The following is a 19,865-nucleotide window of genomic DNA, read 5'->3' as shown; positions in this document are numbered from 1 at the left end:
TGAGGAGGATCCTGCCTTGGGAAGAGAGGGAGGAACAGCATCCGAGTCAGAGGGAACAGCCAATGCAAAGGCTCTGAGTCTGGACTGTAAATGATGTTTGCATAGAACAGCAGAGAGGCTAGTGTGGGTGGAGTGGAGTAGCAAAGGAGACAGCTGAAGGAGGGAGGGGATGGGGACAGGTCGTGCAGGACCTTGTGGGCTGCACAGAAGACAGGTTTTTTTACCTGAAGTGAGATCTTCTCTACTATCTCCTACCCTGGTCCATTAACTCTTGGAGGGCAGGTATTTTTTAGCCTGTTTTGTTTACTTCTGTGTTCCAGTCCTTAAAATAGCCTGGCACTCAGATTGATGGCCTGAACGGATGGGTTCCCCAGGCACAGACTGCAACATATTTCATGCCTGTTTTCCTTTGCTGCTCACAAGAACCCTCAGAGGTAGATGTGGTTGTCCCCTTTTTACAAATGGGAATTGTGAGACTCAGAGTGACTTAAGGTCCCTCCCCTAAACAGGTGGCAGGGTTGGGTCTCATGCCTCCATTGAGCATGTAAGGCTTGAGCACCTAATGTGTATGAGAAACCATGCTCAGTGTTTGTGGGATCATCCCATTTAATCCTTCAAGATGGGACTGTGTCCCCATTGCTTGGATGAGAAAACCAAGGCCAGATTGTTGACGGTTAGGTCAGAGTCATGCAGCTAGAAAGGACAAAGTAGGCCCTGCAAACCTGGTCACTGCACTGGCCGCTGGGAAACTCCGAGCTTAATTTAGGTTCCTTGTTTAATTATTCATTCTCTCCTCTCTCTTCTCCTATTTATGACTTCCGCCTTCTCATTTTGTTCCCCCGGTTAATGCCTTTTGTTTATATCTGCATCTTTGGCCCGCAATGAATGAATCAACGATTTTGGAGGAAAAAAACCCAAATTCTAAACTTGAGTGCCTTTGTGGGCACGAGGCCCTCTCCAAATACATACCTTGAAGAAATAAAATGCTTTCAACATGTTCAGAACACAATGACTCCATGTGTAATCTTCTGTCTTTGAGCACTCCCACCTCCCATGATAATCCTTCCCTTTTACTTTTTTTCTCATCCCATTTTCAAGCACCAACTATAGGCTGGACAGGCACATTATCACAATTCATCCTTATGCTCTCCTTGTGAACAGGGGTTACTTTGCCCCATTTCACAGACAGGAAACTGAGACCCAGAGAAACAAACCCATTTTGCAGTTGGGAAAACCGAGGCTCAGGGCCCCATACAGCTAGTTAGTTCCTGAGCTGGAGCTCCTACCGTGGTTTGTCCTGACTCCAGGGCAGCTGAGGATGGTATTAGGTAGGATGTTTCTGAAGTGCTTACTCTGCTGGAAATGCTCCTTCATCCATTCCCTCATTCATTCAACCAATAATACATGGGGATTCCCCAGGGCCCATGGAGTCACACCCTAGTGTGACCAGAATAAAGACAGGATAGGATAGAGAATGCAGCGTGGAATGGCTGGTGCGCGGGTGTCAAGGACGGTTTCTCCAAGGAGTTGTCGTTTGAGCACAAACTGGATGATATTGGTTAAGACTTCCAGGAGAAGGATCAGCAGGTGCAAGGGCCCTGGGTCGGGAGTGCGCAGTTTGTTGGAACTGTAAGGAGCCGGTTTGTCTGGAGCATAGAGATCCGGGGACAGAGTGGTGGGTACGAATGCGGAGGGGAGGTTGGATTTTATTCGAAGGGCAGTGGGGAGCCACGGCAGAGTTCAGAGCTGGGCATGGCAAGCACCACGGCCTTTGTACTAAGCACCCTAGGGCTCTCGTGGGGAACCGTAGCCGCAGGGGTCCCTCGTGTTGACGCCTCCGCTCACGTGTCCCCCGAAGCCGGGTGCCGGGCGCCCCACGTGCTCCCTCGGCCATTTAAAAGCCCGCGTGCCACGTGACCGCGCCGCGTCGCCTCATTGGCCGGAGGGCGTGGCAGCCGCGCGGCTGCGTAGTGACGCGCGCGGTCTGGCCCCGCCCCCCGACTGGTGGCGGCGGCGCTGGCGGAAGGGATGACGTCACCGGCTGGGGGGGCACGCGAGCGGGCGAGAAGGGAGAGCGAGCCGCAGTGAGTGTCCTCGCGCCGCCCGCCCGGCAGCCCGGCCGGCGCGCGCACGCCGCGAGGCGCTGGCGCTCGGGCTCCGCTTGGATCCCATGCAACAGCCAGGATGTGAAGCGGGGCAGAGCCGGGGAAGCCCAGCCCAGCCAGCCTCCAGGTAAGGGGGGAACAAATATCCTGAATTACCCCCAAATTGCAGGCACTCCAGTGGGGTCTCGGAGGCTACGGAGTGGGCAGCGCGCCGGCTTTGTGCCGGGGAAGCCTGTCCTGCACGGCCATTGTGCTCGGAGGACGCTCCGCTGCAGCCGGCTGCACGCCCAGTCGCTGCGCCCGGCCAGCTGCGTCCGAACAATGCCCAGGAGGGCTGGACCGGGCGGGGGCGACTGGAAGGCTGAGCTGGCGGGGTGGGGGGCTTCGCCGCGGCGGGGGAGGGGGCTGGGCTGGACTCGCCCGGAGCGCGGCGTTGGAAGCTGCCCAGCGCCGCCGGCTGCACCACCCCGGGCTGCGGGCGGGGCGAAGGCGCGCAGTGGGGACGCGCGTGTGTGCGGAGAGTGCTGGCGCGGGCCAGGGACCCCAGGCGGGTCCTGGAGGCAGGGGTCTCTGTGCTGGGGTGGGGGGCGCTCAGGTACCCTGGAGTAGAGACCAGCCCGGGACGGGTGGCCCCAGGTGGGAACGAGGGAGGACCCGCAGGTGCGCCCAAGGCGGCTGCTGTGCCCACCACCTTTGCTCTCCAATCCCCCTTCCCTGGAGACCCCCAACTGAATATCGGCTCCGTCCAGCGCCCTCCCGGCCTCGTCTCTCCCTTGAAAGGGGGTCGCTCCTCCTGTACTCTGGCTTTGCCCCACCCTTCTGCGGCCGGGCGACCCCTACCAGCCCTCCAAGCGGGGCGAGGCTCAGCCCCCAGCCCCAGGGACTCGCGGTCGGACGAGCACGAGCCCGGCACCGGACCTTCCTTGGATGCTGCGCTGGGGCCCCCATGGGGATCCCCGGAGAGGGGAAGCCGCCCCTTGAGCCACCAGCCCCGCGGGTTCTGCACACCCCGGGAGCCCCCTCGGGGGGCTTGGGGGGAGGGACGGTGACGTCATCCTGGGGCGGAGCCGTCGGAACCAGGTTGAAGGGGGCATGCGGGATTGGGGGATTGCCCTGAGGGGAGCCCCGCAAGTTAGAGTGCCCGTGCCCTGGACGCAAGGGTTTTTGGCTGCGGCCAAGTTTACTGCTCCTTATGGAAATCTTTCAAATTTAGGACCCCCCCTTAGCACCTCCCCGCACAAATCCAGGACACTTACCCCATAAACCCCCATAAATCTGGGAACTCCCTTTCAGCCGCTTTCTATCCAAAATTCTCAAATCAGGGCGCCCCCCAAACTGGAATTTTTTTCAGCCACACCCCCCCAAATTTGGAATCCACTCTTAAGTGACCCTTTCCTGATTTCCACTCCTCTAGTAGCCCCGTAAATATGCAGCTTTTGAGAGTGCCCCTTTCTTTGTAATCTTTCCTTAAATGTAGCCTAAAGACCTCACAGCCTAAATTAACAAACCTCCTCAGTGCCTCCATCTGGGGGGCGCTTCCCCTCTCTCTCCTGGGCTCAGCTGGGATTCCCCTGTCCCCCATCTCAATCTGGGGAGTCCCCACTCCGAACATGGGGCCCTTCTGCCCCTGACCAAACCCCTGAAAAATCAGGCTGGGCGACACGGCTGTTGAAGGAGGGTGTCTGAGGTATCCAGTCTGGGCATTGGTACTCTAAGAAGCCAGGACAAAGCTGGGGGGTTCGGAGGGGCCCCAGGATAGGGACCCGCCCACTCTGGGCCCCCAGCGGCTACCACCCAGACTGGTTGCTGGGGTTCTGGCTTTCTCTTGATGTCCCTCATTGCTGTTGTCCCTGGGGTGCAGAGGGCGAGGGCCCCTCTTTGTTTGGGGCACCCTGCTTTCCCCTCGGAACCGTCTGTCGCGTGCGAGGACAGGGAGCCAGCCTGCACTGCTACTCCTATGATACCAGCTGCTGCTGCTGAAGCTTTTATTAATGGCTGAGGAACCCGGTCGATTCCTCCATTTGCATAGCTCCCCTCCCCCTCCCAGGGTCCCTTTCCTTTGTGCCCCCCTCCCCCTGCCAATCTCGCCTGCCTTCTGTCCCTCAGCTCTCTTCTTCCTCTGCCAGCTGATACTTTGGCTGCAGAAGGCAGGCAGCTGGGGCTGGGGGCGGCTGCTTTCCACCCCCAAATTCCGGAGCCCACCAAGTTGGGCCTGAGTCTGGCTGGACACCCCTGCCCCCCCCCCCCACGATGCCCTCCCTTGGGCATCTCTTGTTGCCTGCGCTGCCTGCTGTCTGGGTCTCCATTCTTCCTTTCCAGAAATCTTCATCTTGCCCTGTCCCCCAGGCCTGGGGGGCATCTTCACCATGACAGTGCACTTCTTCGCGGGGCCCAGCCTCCCCAGCCCCCTGGGGGCTGCCATCTACCACACTCGGTTGCCCTGAGAGTTGGTATAATTGGGCTCAGGCAAACAAAACATCGAGGGAGACCTGGCTTGCCTGGTGAGCTCATGCGCTTTTCTATTCTTGCCACCTCAGCCACTGACATTGGCCCCCCAAGGGGTGTCAAGCTGGAGCTGTCATGTCAGTGGCCATCCCTGAGAGGAGAGGTGAGGGGAGGTGATAGGTAGCCTGGCCCACTCCCCACTCCCTGTGGGAGACGGGGGATGGGTCATTGTGGTGTGGCTCCAGGGTGTGGCGTTGGAGGTCGCTGCGGTGGCTGGGCTCTCTGGGGGAACCCTCCTCCCCCAGGGTCCCTTGCAGGCCCCTGAGCTGGGCATGTGGTGAGCTCAGCGAGAGGCACTGAAAGCCGGGTGCCTCACCGCACAGAAATCATCGCCTGTTGACTATGTGCTGGTCTTTCTCCCTCCTAGCCCTTCTTTTTTCCCTGCTTCCAAAGGAATTCCGGATAGTTTCTCATATCCATGGACCCCACTTGGAGGAGACAGGAGGCATTTTCACCCAACACTGGGACTCCCAGCTCTGGGCTGCCATGTCAGGAACAGGTGGAAGGGGTAAAGCTCCCTTGAAGTCAGGGATTTAGTGGTGGCATCTGGGTGGACAATTCTGGAGTGTTCACTGTCCACCCGTTTTCTTCCTCATTGGGTCACACAGAGTGTGGCGCTCTGCCTGGCATTTTCTGGAGCTAGGGCCAGTCAAGGAAACAGAGCCACCTCCGATGGGCAAATGGCTTTTCGGGGTGACTCTTTCCCGTCCTGCCTTGTGGGTCAGCACTGAACAGCATTTTACAGGTGTTGGAGTGCAGCACACACCTCCAACCGCCGCTTCCAGCATCTCCGCGACGGTAGACTTGTAGCTTCTTCGCTGATTATTCCAACTGCTGCATGGCCTGAACGATGGTGAGCGAGCAAGGTGGCCAGGGAGGGACAGGCAGGGAACGTGTGACACTGAGGCGCAGCGTCGCCTTTCCACCCAACTCCCTGCGTCCCAGTGTTCACCTGTTAACCGTGACTTTAGTGCCTACAGCCGTGCGTGGGGTAAGTGGGAGGGGCGTGGAGAGAGTTCGCGGTGGGGAGGAAAACCCTAAAAATAAAGATGGATATTTATAAACCCGGCAGGTTTGGGGAATAATTGACGAAGCTTAATGTTTTCAGTTGCGAGTGATTTCCCCTGACTGCATTAGGCTCCATTTGTGGAGTTACTCGGAGCCAGCTGAAGGTTCTTAAAAAGTGTGGTGGGCTTGGCGGGCGCCTTGCGGGCCGAGGCTCTTTCTGCGGAAGGTCTTGTGTTTCTGGAGGGAGGCAGTGGGCGTAGGCAGGGGCCAGGAGACACAGAGTCCCCGGCTTTCCTCCATGTCCAGGGCAGCCCCCGGCATACCCTCCAGGGGTGGGCAGCCCAGTTTTCCAAAATTTGCAAGGAAGAGGGTGCCCCTCTCCCACAAAGCTGGTGCAGAGTGCCCTTGCTCTGTCCTTCCCCTCAACAAAAGATGCCCGGGGTGGGGTATTTGGAGAGACCCTCAGCTGTCTGCTAGGCAGGGCAGCTCAGCCTCCAGTGGGGACCGGAAGACAAGATGAAGGCGTAACCGCTGTGACCGCTGTGCCTGTGCAGGAGCCACGGGTCACGTCAACAAAAGCCCACCATGGGAGTGTGGACAAGGTCACATCACTGCCTGTATTGAGGAGAATGAGGGTTCGAGGGCTTTTCAAATGGTTTTTAAATTTTGTCTTTTCCCACCTTACCTTGGTTTGGAATCAGAAAGTTGCTGGCTTGCAGGGTGGTGAAGGTGGGGCAGAGGGGGTGCCAGATAGGAGTTGAGGTTCAAGTGCATGCTGCCCTGTCGTGAGGAGGACGGACAGCCCAGAGACAGGCAGATCTTAGCTCTGAGATGCACAGGGAGTGGTGACACCTGAGTCTCCTAGTCTTATAGTCCAGTCACCCTTTCTGCCTTCTAGAAGCTCAAGGGTATTGAGTGTAATATGTGGGTTTTTTCCCCTATTCTTTCGTTTTTTCTTGAAGGAAAGAAAAGACACTCAAAAAGAAAAAAGAAACGAAAAAAACCCAATGTACCATTTCTATCTTGTCTCTGCCTGATATTTCAGAAGCGTTGGGGTGGGGGGAGGGTGCGTGGGGAATATGAAAAAATCAATTGGCTTACACTTCTGCAAAGGCGAAAATTAACGAGCGGGTGGGAGTGACTCACGGACAGAGCGTCGACTTTCCTTGCCTTTTTTTTTTCCCGTCTGTTTTTCCCCCTCCTGTTGGAGCTGCCAATCCCTATGCTTCCCCCCTGGCTCAGCCAGGATAGACCTGGGGGTCAGATCTGGGGGTCGGTGCTATTCCTGCCTGGCTGTAGAACCCTGCCTTTGGTTCCCTGGAATCGAGGCACCTCCCGAGTTCTGCTGAGGCCAGAGGGATCCCAGACCTGAAAAGCCACCGTTTTTGTCTAGCATCCAGCATCCCCGTTGGTTTCCTTCTCATTCTGGTGGATTCCACCTTGGTCAGGTGCTTGGAGCTTGGTTTTTGGGTTGCAGTGACCCCTCCCTGAAAATGCCTGAACTGGGCCTGAATCGCAAATGTCGTTTTTTTCCTTTTGAAGGGGTAGATTTGGTTCAGAACTCCCTGGATTGCCCCTGTGGCTTTTGAGTTGTTTGTTTGTTTTTAAAAATCTTTGCTGTTAGCCCCTTCTAGGAAGGCCAGTGGTATTCTGTCTTCTGCCTGAGGTAACTGAAGAGACCAGTTTTTCTCTTGGTTCTCTACTTCCTCTCTCCCTCTGTGTGGCCTTGCCTCTTCCCCTCCGCACGCCAGAGCCTTCTCACTTGCAAAATGAGGTTATGTCTCTGGCTTGGGTGTCAGAGCCTTGACTTCCACCACCCACCCAGCTTGAGCTGTGCACCCTGGGCTGGTTAGTTGACCTTTCTGTGTTGCTTCATCTCTAAGATCACGGCAATCACACAGTTTCTTGGGCATCCAGGTCATGAGATGCTTTGTGTCTGACGTCTGGTCCCCGCAAGGCATAGGGCAGCCCTGGCGGCCTGGGACCCCTGGATGGAGGCGGGCTGGGGGGCGAGGGGCTGGGAAGATGTTCTATTATCTCGTTGTCATGCGGGTAATTGAGTGTTGGTGGAAATTCAGGGGTTCTGGGGAGGCAAGGTCGCTGCGTCTGTGTGTGTGTAATTCAACGCCGCTTATAATTAGCCCCATGATCAGCAAATGAGGGGATGTCGGCGGCATAATAATCGCTGCTCCAACTTATTTGCAGTTGGTGCCCCGTGCCAGGCTCTGTGCTGAGGAAGCGTACCAGGCACGTCCTTATTGCCTTTAACCTTCACACTCCCTGTGAGCACAGTTGCCGAGATCGGAGCCCCATTTCTAAGAGAAGGAAACTGAGGCACAGAGTGGGGTCTTCACTGGCCTGGGGTCCCACAGCCCTTAAGTGATGAAGTGAGGAATCTTACCCAGGGCCAACAGATGCCAGAACCTTAAATCTTACCTTCTGCAGTCCGGGGGCTCTTGCCCAATTGTCAAAGAAGTCGTTTTGATGACATTTCACCTGCTGGGGGCACCTGAGAATCACTATTGAGACTGGGGCTCCCAGCTGCCTTCCTCAGAGGGTAAGAGAAGAGCATGAATGCTGGATGGTGGGTGCTGGACTGAGGCTGCCCAGGTTCAAATCCTGGCTTGGCCACTCATTGGCTGTGTGACCTGAGGCAAGTTGCTCAACTTCTCTGTGCTTCCATTTTCACATCTGTAGAATGGAGAGTAACAGTATCCACCTCGCAGGGTTGTTGTGAGGATTAAATGAGTTAATACACATAAAGAGATGCTTTGTTACTTAGCGGGACCTGCCTGGTTTGCAGGGGAGGGAGGCAGGGGGCAGCAGCCACCCTGCCCCTCCATGGGGTCCAACATGGGAGAGATGTCAGGATGACTCAGCCACTGCAAACTGGGGCGTTCCCCGTCACTGGCTGCCTAATCAAGGCCGCCCCACTTCTGCGGCAGGACCAGGCCAGGCGCCTGGCATGATCTGAGCCACGGGAGGCCAGGCGAGCCTGGTGGGGAGGGCAGGTGGCTGCCTCGGGAGGCCCTGAGCACTCCTGGGACCCCAGGAGATGGCCCCTGATTGCCAGGGTCCCTGGTGGCTCCGAGTGAGTGCCCAGGTGGAGGTCTCAGCTTAGACTGTGACCCTACCATGGGGCGCTCAGAAGAGGGTCAGTTTACAAGCTTGAAGTGCAAGCATCCATTCATTCACTTGCCAACTCATTAATTCAGTCCGTCAGTATTTGTTGAATACCAGCTGCTAGAGAACTTGAGAGCCAGACTCTGGGTTCAAATTCCAGCTCTGCTGCTCACTGGCTGTGGGGCCTCAGGCTAGTTACCTAGTTGCCCTGTGCCTCAGTTTCCTTACCTGTAAAATGGGTACTTTGGCCTTGCTTCACTCATGGTAGGGGTATAGTGAGGGGCATATGAACAAATATATGCCTGGCAGACAGAAACCGCTAGTAAGTTCTTTTTCTTTCTTTTTAAAAATTGCAAATAAAAATTAAATTCTTGGGATACAGTAGTGAACAAGGCAAGCTGGATCCCTTGGACCCTGCAGTGTACTGGGGGAAGACTGTGAGTACATAAATAAGCAAAAAAAAATGTTTCTTAAAACAGGGTTCTGCTGAGACTGAAAATGCGACAGATGAACAGGTGTCACCCAGTACGTCACCTGGCCATTATTTAGTCTGGGGGTGGGGGGACAAGGAAGGCCTTCTGAGATGACCTTTGAGCTGAGCCCTGAAGAGAGACAGATGAACAGGTGTTGGGGACAGCAAGTGTAAAGCCAGGAGGGGGGCACCCTTGGCTGGAGGTGAACAAAGCAAAAGCGAGAGGCAGGAGGAGTTCAAATTGCATTTTAAACACATGGGGCCAGTTTGCTGAAAGCTCCCCAGGTCCGGGGAGCAAATATTGCCAACGGACACCTGGGAGCTCAGGGAACACCTCTTGCCAGGCCAAGGCCCAGAGAAGGAGAGAAACTTGCCCAAGGCCACACAGCCATGCCTGCCTGCCTACTCGGCCAGGCCTCGAACTAGAAGGTGGGCTGGGTCCCCTCACACCAGTCTGGAGGGGGAAACCGAAGCAGGAAGCCGTGGCAGGAACATCATTCTCAAACACAAGTACCCATTAGGGCCAGGCAGGTAAAGCCCATGGGTGGCGTGGGCTGGGTGGGCTCCCCAACCTCCTGGGCAGCCCCGAATGGCTCCACAGCCAGAACTGCCAGGAAAAACCAGAAAGCTAGATTTTGTGAGAAATTGCCCTATTTTACATCCTTGGATCTTTTCTTGAAACACCTCCATATGCCGCTTGTGTGACCTCGAACCACCTCACTTGTCATCATCACCAAGCTTCAGTTTCCTGGGCTATAAAATGGGTTGAAGATTGGAGGCCACCTTGATGAGGCACTCGTGCATAAACGCATGGTGGGGGGCGGGGGAGTGTTGCCGAGAACAGGGCCTGGCCCAACGTCCGCGCTCGATAAACGTTGGCTCTGATTATATTAATATTGGTCATAATGATAAACTTGACTTAAATTAAATGCTGTGCAGAAGGAAGCCGGCTAGTCCCGCGGGGTAGGGCTGTGAATTATCTTCTGGCTGCAGGACCCGGTCCTTGTGCTCTCGTCTTTTCCAGAACATACCTATTTGCTCTCGAGGCTGGGGCTTGGGGGTCACCAGTGTCACTTGTAGAGTTTATTGCAGTGGTTTGCAACTTGGGGCGATTTTGCTCCCTGGGGGACACATGGCAAAGTCTGAAGACATATGTGGGTGTCACAACTGGGGGTGTCCCTGGCATTGAGTGGGTGGGGGCCAGTGATGCTGCTGAACACCCTACAGTGCCCAGGATGGCCCCCTACAGAAAACAGTCGGCCCCAGTGTCAGCAGTGCGGAAGGGGAGACGCTGATTCCTGCTCAGGACCCGAGGCACGGAGAGAAATCAGGCTATTGGCTTGTCGGCGGACGCCCACCACTGGCGCTCCGCAGCGTCCTGCTGCACTTGAACGCTGAGATTACCAATGGTTCCCGCTGTACACTTCTCCTGGCCCCACTGCCCAATTGATTATCAGAAGCGGGTAATTGCCCTTGACTTGTGGATTCTAGAAAGTGGGAATGGCTAGGGTTTCCAGCGATGGTGCTGGATCTGGGACGTGGAGGGACTGCCTTGTCCAAGTTTGTTTTTTACCCCCTTTCTTCGCACCTGGACCTGGGAGCCTGGACTTTGTCCCCACTGGGGAAGGTCTCTTGGAGGCTTGAGCACTCTAATTTTGAATCCTTACATGGGTTTTTCCCTGGCTGTGTGAGGCAACCCATTATTCTCTCCCCATCAAGCCTCAGTTTTCTCATCCATGAAATGGGGATGAAGCTTGCCTGCTGCATCGCTGGGGATTAAATGGTGTCATGTCGATGTGGTGCAGGGTGCCCAGCGTGCACTGTGTCCTCTGCCCCCCGTCTTCACAACAACTGGGAGGAACAAGGATGGAGCCCCAAATCTGTAATTGTCCAACAACTGCAACAGGGGAGCTCACCCTAGCAGGCATTGAGTCCCTCTGTCATGGAGCCCATGCCACATACCTGGCCCTGGGCTCCAGCTTTGTTCACATTTTCACTTTTCATCCTTAGAACAATTCTGAGAAGTAGGAACTGTTCCCTCCCCATCTTGCAGATAGGGAAACTGAGGCACAGAGTTGGGACGAGAAACTGGAATGACTGGAGTCTTTTGTCAGGGCTCTCTGCCCCCCAGCCCCAGGTGAACAGAGGTGTCACCTGTGCTAGTGGAGGTTCAGAAGGGTCTGCGCTTGGTTTAATGCCCTGGTATTTTCTTAAAATCCTTAATAATTTTTGCACAGGGTTTCATTTGTACTGTGTCCCGCAATTATGTAGCAATTATGGAGCCATAGCAAGAGATTGAGGGGAGGGGAGGGGTGTTGGTCAGCACTGGGTTCCAGATATGTTTTTGCATCTCACAAGTTGTGTGACTTGAGGGAAGTTGCTTTGTTCCTCGGGGTGGCACACCCAAACTGCCCTCTGGCCGTCTTACCCTTTCTCCCTGCCTCTCTACCTATCGCTCATTCTGTAGTCACCACCATCCCACACTAATTGTCCCAGGTAGGCAGCTCATGGCCAGGAAAGCCCTGCCTCAGCAGTTCAAACACCCCTGCTCAGCTCACACTGCTCTGGGCAGGAGGTTAGGAAACCTGGTCCCGAGTGGAGGTGCTGTGTGACTTTGCCTACTCGCCCTCTCTGAGCCTCTGCATGTCTCAAATATCTGGTACAGAAGCAGTGCTGTGTGGCTGTTGAGAGGCAGGGGTTTTGAGGATGGGTGTCAGGGAATCCCAAAACAGCCCATGAGATTTCCTGTGTCCTGGAGAAGCCCAAAGGATCCAGGGACTCCAAAAGGTTCATAGTAGCCAGGCCAGGTCATTTTAAGACTCAGCTATACCTAATGTTCATTTGATAGCCTGTGTGTCCAGCCAGATGGCTAGAGAAGTCTCTAAGGAGGCCCCCAGGAATAGGCCAGGATATCTTTTGGGGATTGCATTTAACATTTGAAGAACTCACGTTCGAGTCTTGGCTTGGCCTCATGGGCAGTGTGACCCTGGGCCAGTGGACCTACCTGCCGGGCCTCAGTCTTCTCAGTCAGTAAAATGGGTGTGAGACTTTCTGTTGGGCAGTTGGAAGGATCCATACCGAGTGTGCCTGGAAAGTGCTGGCATAAACATCATATAGTACAATGTGATGCTTCCTGCTTTCTGGGAGCAAATCGGGACCTGTGTACAGGGTTTTGGGGGACAGGGTTTGGGGGTAATGGGGAGTGGTTGGGCCCAAATCTGCCTTCCCTCAAGGATGTGGAGTCATGCCTGGAGCCTCCTGCTGCAGAGCCAAGAGCCCTGGTCAGACAAAAACCACAGGCCAGGCTGAGGCTGGCAGCAGGCCTGCCCTGGGACCACCTGAGCCACAGTGACTGGGGGAAACTGAATCATAGTAGTGTGGCCAGAGACCTTGGTGATTATGGGGGTCAGTTCTGACCACCTGGGTCTCTGCTGAGGTCACCTTGCAGGCTGCACTGAGGCCTCTAGACTCCCTGTCCAGTGCTCTGCCCGTCACCACCCACATTTCAGTCGCTCACTATGATGTGTGCCTTTTGCCCTGGCTGCCTGGTCCTCCTAGTGACTGGATAGTTCCCTGGAAGCCCATTCTCTTTTAAAACTTAAAAGAAAAAACTTTGTCTTACTCTCGTGAATGGGAACCTGGTATGTCCTTGACATAGAAGTAGGCAGGACCTTAAAAGTAAATGTGACGGGAGCAGAAGGAAAAAAGACATTCAGTCATTTGGCTGCTACTGCGGGCTTAGAGCAGAGGCCAAGGGCTGCTGAGGCATTAAAGCCGCATTAGCGCCCACTGGAGACTTCCAACCTTCAGAAGGCTGGGAAACACTGAGGGCAGGACTGGCCCCCTTGCTGGTTGAGTGGTTGTTACCGAATGCGGCTAGAACTGTTTGGGGGTCTCCCCGCCTTGGTGTCTGCGTCCCCTCTCACCGTCCGACTGGACTTTCTTATTTGCATCTGAGTATTGCTTCTCAACAGCCTGGGGAGAAGGTTATTTCTCCCTGAATTCAATTAATGAGCCTATTAAAAACTATTTATTTTCCCTGACAGTTGTTTACTGAGGAGAAGGAGATGAATTGGTCAGGCGTCCTCACCAGGCAGGCAGGCAGGAGGGAGGGTGGGGGATGCCTGGTACCTTGGGCGCTGGCGCTTGGGGAGTGCTGACTATGGGTGGGGTCCTGCCTTCGGTGGGGCAGGGGGGCCGAAAACGCAGAGCCTGAACTTGGGCTGGGGCCCACGTCTGACCTTGGAGTCTTTGGGGAGGCAGAGCCCAGGAAGAGTGAAAACCATCTTGGTATGGCGGCAGGGGGCTGGCCCCAGTGACTTCCATCTTCACTTTCCAGGCCAAAATATCTCAGATGCACTGGTTTGGAACCTAACACCTGACCCCATGGACCATATGTTTGTGGGAGGGTCTCCCAATGTCAGTTCCCTTCATAGTGGTTGAGTCCTATGACTTATTTGGGCACATGACCATCTGATGAAAGAAAACGTTTTTCAGTGTATTTTGCCAGCTGTCTGTGCTATATGATTGAATTTTGACCAGTGGGATAAATGAGCAGGATTTCCTGGAAATGTTTTCAAGGGGAGGTGGTGCATGCTCCCTTCTACCCTCCCAGCTGGAATATGGAGGTGATGGTAGGCACTCAGGCAGCCATTTTGGAACATGAGACAGGTATCATGGGTAAGAGCGGGAGAATCAAAGAGATGGAAGAGTGTGGGCCTCCATGATTGTGGGGTGGGCACAATAACCCTGAAAGGCCAACCTGGGAGCTTCCTTGATGTGAAGAGAGAGATTATGCCTCTTGTGAGATTTTTGGCACCCGCAGCCCAACTTGAGCTAACAGGGGCAGTACGTGAGCCTTAGAACACAATGCTTTTCTTGTCTCCTCATCTCTGTTCATTTTTAAGTGAGGCTTCCATTGACGTCCCTGTTAAGATTTGCAGGATTATTATTTGCAAAACTCTTCTCTCTACCCAGCTCCCCATTTCCCCCTTTCCTGCTCTGCTTTTACTCGAAGCACTTGTCACCATCTCCATGTGGTATGCAGCCTCCTCCTGCTCAGGCTGGGACTCCCCCGGGGAGGCGAGGCGTGTTTTTTTGCCTGTCTTCTCTGCTGTGTCCTCAGCAGCGCTTGCGCACAGTAGGGGCTCAATGCAAATGTTTAGCACAAACAGCTCCCTTCACAGGGTAAGAAATGAGGCTCCCAGACACCTGAAGTCTTCCAGCTGGCTGGTGGCAGCGCCTGTACTTGCACCAAGCAGGTGGCTCCCAAATTCTCCCTTTTCACCCCACCCCCTACCCAGTTGGCCAGTTCAGGCGGGAAGAGCCCGCCCAGCGGCTGCTCCTGATCTTTCTCTCGCCCCCGTGTTCTCACCTCAGCCTCCAGAAATAGCCCCTTTAAAATAGCCACGTCCCTGTCAGCCAGTGTTCAGGGGCCTCTGCCTGCCCACGGATGTGACGCTGTGCTGACGGGCCAGTCCTCTTATTGCTGTGGGATTTTAAAAAATATAGTTGGTGTTAGGTGGTCTCCTCCCCCACCCCCTTTTTGCCTGAAGAAGCCCAGCCACACACAGGGCTGCTTTCCCATCCCTGATACTTGTCATTTAGGTTTTGGCTCAGTGTGTCCCTGTGGACACTCCATCGAGGCACAGATGCTGAGGGGTGTCTGGTTTGCAGAGCCGAGAGCTTCTGCTGTAGGCTCATGCCAGCTCAGGTGGGACCGTGTGGCCCATAGTCCCAAGTCTGGTCGGGAAGTCCTGGGTTTGAGTCCCAGTGCTGCCTGTTGCTGACTGTGTGACCTTGGGCAAGTGTTAGAACTTCTCTGAGTCTCAGTTTACCTGTCTGTGAAATGGGAACATCTCACGTCTTAGGCAAATGGCCGAAGTGCTCTGAGCCTACATACACAGCTAAAGATCTATAGAAGTTACAAGAATAGATGTTTTCCTGTCGTTTTATTCTTGTCGTTTATTGAGACCATGTAGATTCATGGTTAAGAACCGGACTCGAGGGCCAGATGGCCTGGGTTCACATCCCAGCTCTGTTCCTTATTTGCTGTGATTTCACCTCTTCTGGCTTCAGTGTCCCCATCTGTAAAATGGGGATAATGATGACCCCACCCTGCCAGAGTCCGTGGGAGGCTCAGATGAGTTACTAAGGGTGAACCCCTTAGACCAGTGCTGGGCTCAGCATGGGAGTGAGATGTTGGTCGTATTCGCTAAATATTTATCAGGTGCGTTCTGAGGGCCGGCACTTCCTGGGAGCAGGATCAGGGAGATGGACACCTCTCCAGTCTCTGTTTGTTTGGCTTCGAGGTCCTGACTCAACCTCAGGGTTCTCCCTCCCACCAGGGCAGGGATTAAACTGCCCAGAGGAACCTGCTGGCCCTGGCCACAGGCTCTGTGCAGGTGGCCCCCGCTTCCTGTGTTTACTCAGCAGGTGTTAGGCCGCCTGATGGCTCAGACTGGTGCTGGAGGCTCAGGAAAGGGGGCAGGGGGGCAGAGTCCAGGGGTGGCTCAGAAATGGGGACAGGAAGGGCCCTGCTGGAGGAGGCGTGGAGGCTTCCGCCGCAGCAAGCCCAGCTGCAGCCACCACCTCCCGCCTCCCCCACGTCTGTGCCTTTCCTCATCTGGGGAGTTTCTGGAATACCTACTGTGTGCTGGGCTCCCTGCTGGGACCCGGCTGGGGAGGAAGTGCATGCCTTTGTGGGGCGCATGTTCCAATCATGGAGAGACAAGAAGCAAAATAAAATCCGTGTCATGTTAGACAGTGGTAAGAGAAAACGAAGGAGAAAAAGGGATTTGGGAGTGGAGGGATGAGGGTTGTCATTTTAAATGGGGTGGTAGGGATGGCTTCACTGAGGAGGTGACAGTTTGAGCAAAGCCCTGATAGAGGTGGAGAGGGAAACCAAGTAGGGGAAGAATGTTCTGGGCAGAGGGTACAGCCCATGCAAAGGTCCTGGGGCATGACCGTGCCCGGCGTGTTGGGGGATCAGTGAGAAGGCCCATGTGGCTGGAGCAGTGAGTGAGGGGGAGGTGAGGGCAGGGAGGGGATGGGGCAGGTCGTGCAGGGCCTTGTGGGCCACAGGGAGGACTTGGGCTTTTACCCCGAGGGACGAGGGACGAGGAGCCCTGGAGGGCTGTGGGCAAAGGAGGGATGGGACCTAACTCAGGTTCTCCAGGCGCCCTCTGGTGGCTGCTGCAGGGAGGACAGACGGGGTGGTGAGGACAGGAGCCCTTGGACTAGGTAAGGCAGAAGGGACTGCGCCGGTCCAGGTGAGCAATGATGGGACTGGACCAGGTGGAGACAGAGGAGTGGGCAGATTTGGGATAGAGTTTAAAGGCAGAGTTTTCATGCACTTTTTGCGGATTTAATCTTCATAGTAGCTCTGTGAGGGAGGGACTCATACCTATTTGACTGATGAGAACACTGAGGCCCAGAGAGGTCGAGTCATCTGCCCAGAGTCACATAGCTAGATATTGCATGGTGGCAGGGTGGCCAGCCGGGATGACCCACTGCCGGATCTGGCCGGGGTGCCGCTTGCTCCCCAAGCACTTAATGGCCATCACTGCTTCCTAATTTATAGGTTAACCACGTGCATTTAAAGGCTGTGTGTTTGAGTCCTTTAGTTGAGATGTTGGCCGGGGTCTCTACCCTGTCCTGTGTTAGGAAAATACATTGTAAGTGCTACCAGCCACATAGACCAGTGGAAAGCTGGTGATTCTGTTAGACCTCAATTAAAGGTCTGCCATTACCTCTTGCTTAGCTGTGTGACATTGTGGCTACTGCTCAGCCTCTCTGAGTTCTCATTTCCTGTGACATTTGTTTGTTCATCCCAGTAATATATTTTGAATGCCTTCTGTGCACCAGGCAGTTTTAGACAGAGTGATTTTTCTTGCTTTGATCCCAGCAACCTCCAAAGTGTCAATTGACAAAGCACAGTGCTCAGGCCACGTGAGGGTGGGCAGGAGCCCCAGCCATTGTTGGTACCTTCTATGGATCCCTCCAAGGTGAGGTTGGCAGCTCAGGGAAATCCCAGGGCAACCCTGGACATTCCTGGGAACTGGCAGAAACTGGTGCTGTGAACAAAACCCCAAATTGGCAAGTTTGGGTCAAAAAGCAGTTCAGAGGAGCTGGGCTCGGGACACAGAGGAATTTTAGGAAAACCTGAACTCTATGTTTTACTTACATTTTCCATTTATGTAGTACCAAGTCCAGGAGAGAAATGTGATCAAGATCTATGTCCAAATGAGTTAAATAAACTCTATCAGCAGCTATGCAATGATCATTTTCTGTATAAGGAAGTCGTATCCAGTTTAATTGGCAGCATTTTATTCCCCCTCTCTTATTAACATGTAAAACACCAATGCATCTTAAACTCAGTGAAATATGGAAATTGCCAGACCTGAAACTGGGATGGGGGATGGGAAGAGAGGATGGGAGGGGAGGTCAGGGAAGGCTTCCTGGAGGAGGTGGCAGCTGATCTAAGATGTGACGGTTGAATAGGAGTTAACTGGGTATTGGGGAGGGAAGGGTATTCCAGGCAGAAAGAACAGCATTGGCAGACTTCCCGTACAGGTGAGCCTTCAAGGTGAAGTAATTGTTTAACCTTGAGTCTTGCACTGGGCCAGCACACAGTAGATGTAAATGGGTGCTGCCCTCAGTCCCAGACTGGATGATATTACCCATGTGCCTTCCTGTGACTGTATTTTGAAAGACCTGAGACCTAGAGATTTGGGTCTGTCTGAAATCCTTCAACAAGTTGGCTGTTGAGCAGGGATAGCCTTCAAGGTTTCACACTCTCAGCTCCCTCCCTGCTTGCTACTAATGAGGATTCAGCCTCAGACATACAGTGGGCCTGCAGCCTAAAAGGTGGGGACACCCAAATCAAACTAACCAGTAAAAAAGTAGATGAATTGATTGGCTCTTGTAACTGAGAAGGCTGATGTTAGAATACACCAGCTTCAGACATGGCTTGATCTAGGGATTCAAACAAGGGTTTAGCAGATGAAGAACAGCAGACCCAGATTGCTTAAACCACTTGCCTGGGGCCACAGAGCTAGGAGGAGGTTAAGCCAAAATACAGACTTTGATTGCTCTGACTCTGAAGTTTGTGGCTTGGGAAAGTTGTCCCAGGCTAGGGGGTGACAACTCCATTTTACAGATGGGGAAACTGAGGTTCATAGACAATAAGTTATTTGCTTAAGGTTACATAGTAAGCAAGGAGCAAAGCCTGGAACTGAACTCACATCAAACCTATGGTCTGGGACCTCATACCATATGGTTCACTGTACACACAGGTTGAATGGTGAGTTGGTCCAACTGAGGCAGAGAAGGTAAACAGGTTTGCCAGGGGCCACATTGACCTTGGACCAGGCTCTGCCCTCCCCACCCAAGAAGCGCCTCCTTACACCACCCACCATGGATGGTTGTGATTTTCCCTTTGCTCTTGATGAACACATCATGGGTGACAGGTGGGGAGGTCCCCGCTGACCCTGGCTCCACGCCAGCCATGGGCCCTGGCCAGGCCTGCCCATCTCTGTCACAGGAGGAAATGACACTGGCAGCCAATTGTTCTCCTCCAAGCCAGCTGCCTCGCTCCCCAATGCTCAGTTTTCTCCGAGTTTGCATTGATTGCTCAAGCCCTCCCCCCTTCTCCCCAGCGAGCACCCGCCTGCTCAACAGCTCCTGCTGTCTCCACCGGGGCACAGCCCCACCTCAGCTCTCTCTGTCCTTGGACATCTCCATGGCATTCATTGGGCACGTTTTGTGTACCAGGCATGGAGTTTGGCTGCTGACAGGCTTTGTTACCACATTCCCCTCTGCCACATCCAAGTGACCTTGAGCAAGTATCCTGACCTCTTTGAGACTCAGTTTCCTTGTCTGTAAAATTGAACAAATTAGGTGAGATAGTATGTGTAAAGCACTTTGAACAGTGCCTAGCATATAATACATGGTCCTAAAATATTAGCAATTATTGTTACTATTGCTATTATTATTTTAGCACTAGCAAATGTAGTTGTGTTGTTCTCCTCACCCCTTTCCCACACGTCCTACGCCCACTGTTCCATGCCATGCTCCTACTCTAACACAATGGGTGTATGTAGAGCCATTGCCTCCTTTTTATGGGCTGTGTACTATGCCTCGCCCCCTCCTGATGGACGGGCCTGTTCATCTCATGACAAGAGCCACAGTGCTTGTCACACACAGGCTTCAAGCACGAGCGTGAGGTTCTTTGTGGAAGGCACGCACATTTTGGCATTCATTGGATCTCATCTGGTCACCAACGAAGTGTCTGCGATCTCCACTCCAGCCACCAGTGAGCCAGTGCAGGCCTCCCCTGTAACAGCTTTGTGGTACAGGCATGTTTTCCTTCTTTCTCTGGCTGCTCTTGGCTGCTCCCACTGAGCCAGTTATGGGGGCCGGTGCTTCCCCCCATGCCCCCGACCCTCACCAGGGGATCGTTGAGCTCTAAAATTTTCTTTCAGACCCTGAGAAAGCTTCCGAGTGTTGAGAAAACAATCGTAGTGTCTTTTCTGGGCCCGAGACCCTGCTGGGGTCCAGAGATTCACCAGTGGATATTTATTGAGCACCTACTGTGTGCCAGGCCCTGATCTGGGTGCTGGGAACAGAGTGGTGCAGAAGATGGAGGAAGA

At 54.2% G+C, this 19,865-nt stretch overlaps 1 protein-coding gene across 14 annotated transcripts in view; it reads left to right on the top strand.

Annotated features, from left to right (window-relative positions):
• Nucleotides 1-2,048: 2,048 nt before the first annotated feature.
• The window catches only part of PTPRS (protein tyrosine phosphatase receptor type S), a 100,479-nt gene continuing 82,662 nt past the window's right edge, over nucleotides 2,049-19,865 (top strand). For 8 of the 14 annotated variants that reach the window (XM_074337641.1, XM_074337638.1, XM_074337636.1 and 5 more), the window contains exon 1: nucleotides 2,049-2,232. The gene's annotated coding sequence lies outside the window, so the exon portion shown is untranslated. The remainder of the gene's footprint in view (nucleotides 2,233-19,865) is intronic. The other 6 variants (XM_074337650.1, XM_074337648.1, XM_074337649.1 and 3 more) reach the window with 2 other exon arrangements.

This window comes from Rhinolophus sinicus, linkage group LG07, assembly GCF_036562045.2.
Source record: "Rhinolophus sinicus isolate RSC01 linkage group LG07, ASM3656204v1, whole genome shotgun sequence".
Classification (NCBI taxonomy): domain Eukaryota; kingdom Metazoa; phylum Chordata; class Mammalia; order Chiroptera; family Rhinolophidae; genus Rhinolophus; species Rhinolophus sinicus.
Note: the sequence above shows the minus strand (reverse complement) of the source record. Positions and strands in the feature narration are given on the sequence as shown.